This window comes from Mastomys coucha, unplaced genomic scaffold (genome assembly GCF_008632895.1).
Source record: "Mastomys coucha isolate ucsf_1 unplaced genomic scaffold, UCSF_Mcou_1 pScaffold14, whole genome shotgun sequence".
NCBI classification, from domain to species: domain Eukaryota; kingdom Metazoa; phylum Chordata; class Mammalia; order Rodentia; family Muridae; genus Mastomys; species Mastomys coucha.
In genome coordinates, this window is record NW_022196896.1 from 34,861,839 (window position 1) to 34,862,902 (window position 1,064).

Here is a 1,064-nt window from a genome sequence, read left to right on the forward strand (position 1 = left end):
CATGTACAAGATGTACTGCTTAACAAGACACTATCAGCTTGTTTTAGATAGTAGCCATAGCCTGTGCTGGCTAATTCTCCTTTCACAATCCTCAATTACCATCATCTGGATTTGCTATAGATCAACAGACATAATAAAATGCCTCATTCAGAACACACTTCTCTGCACAATTCAAAAAGGGAGCACCCTGTGGTTCAAAGCAACGCTCATGAGGGTTTATCTGAAACTGATTCCCAAGGGACAGGAGGGCAGATCTGAATAGCTATGCTGCCAATACAGATAGGTTTAGCACTAGAAACGACGACTGTGGCAAGGAAGACTCAGTGATAAAGGGGTGGTCAGTAAAGGAAGGGCCAGGAACCTGAAGGGTTTTCATTGCCTTGTCCTCCTCCTTTATCCTGCTGGTTGCTCTTTCGGATGGTGAGGTTGTCTAATAACAACTGCATGATGGCTTCTTGGGCTAAGAGGCAGACCTACTCTGGTGCATTCTGGATCTCATAGTAGAAAGCAGAAAAAATGAGGGTCAGGCCAAGCTGGATGGGGTGTGTTGGCTGCACATGCTCATTGCTGATTTCTAAGGCTTCCTTATATGGGGCCTCAGAAACTTTAACCACATTGTTTTTGTTCTCCCCAGAAGCCACCTCTGCCAGGTAGCAGTAATAATCACCCTTTATTTTCAGATAGAATATCTTGTTCTCATACTGAAAATTATTGCAGTTCTTGATAAGCAACTTGTCAAGCAGAGCTAAGACATCATTGGAAACTGTCTCCAGCTCCTTCTCAATCTTCCCCAGTGAACTTTAACTTTCTCCAACTACTTCTCATTCCTATCAGCCATGGTTTTCTGCTCAATGCTACTAATAACTATCTAAGAAGGTCACCTGGAACCAATATATTCTTGTGGGCCACAGAGAGGAGATTTCAAGCTTTGTCAGCAGAGAGGCCATGTTGTCATCGCACTCCCTGCAGCAGCTGCGCTTGATCCCAGACTTGGCCATGCTTCACATGCCACACCACCCTTCCCTAAGATATTCTCTCTTTCTCTCTCTCTCTCTCTCTCTCTC

At 44.5% G+C, this 1,064-nt stretch overlaps 1 pseudogene; it reads right to left on the reverse strand.

Moving 5' to 3' along the window:
- Positions 1 to 338: 338 nt before the first annotated feature.
- On the reverse strand, positions 339 to 939 carry LOC116089365 (annotated as a pseudogene).
- Positions 940 to 1,064: the final 125 nt, after the last annotated feature.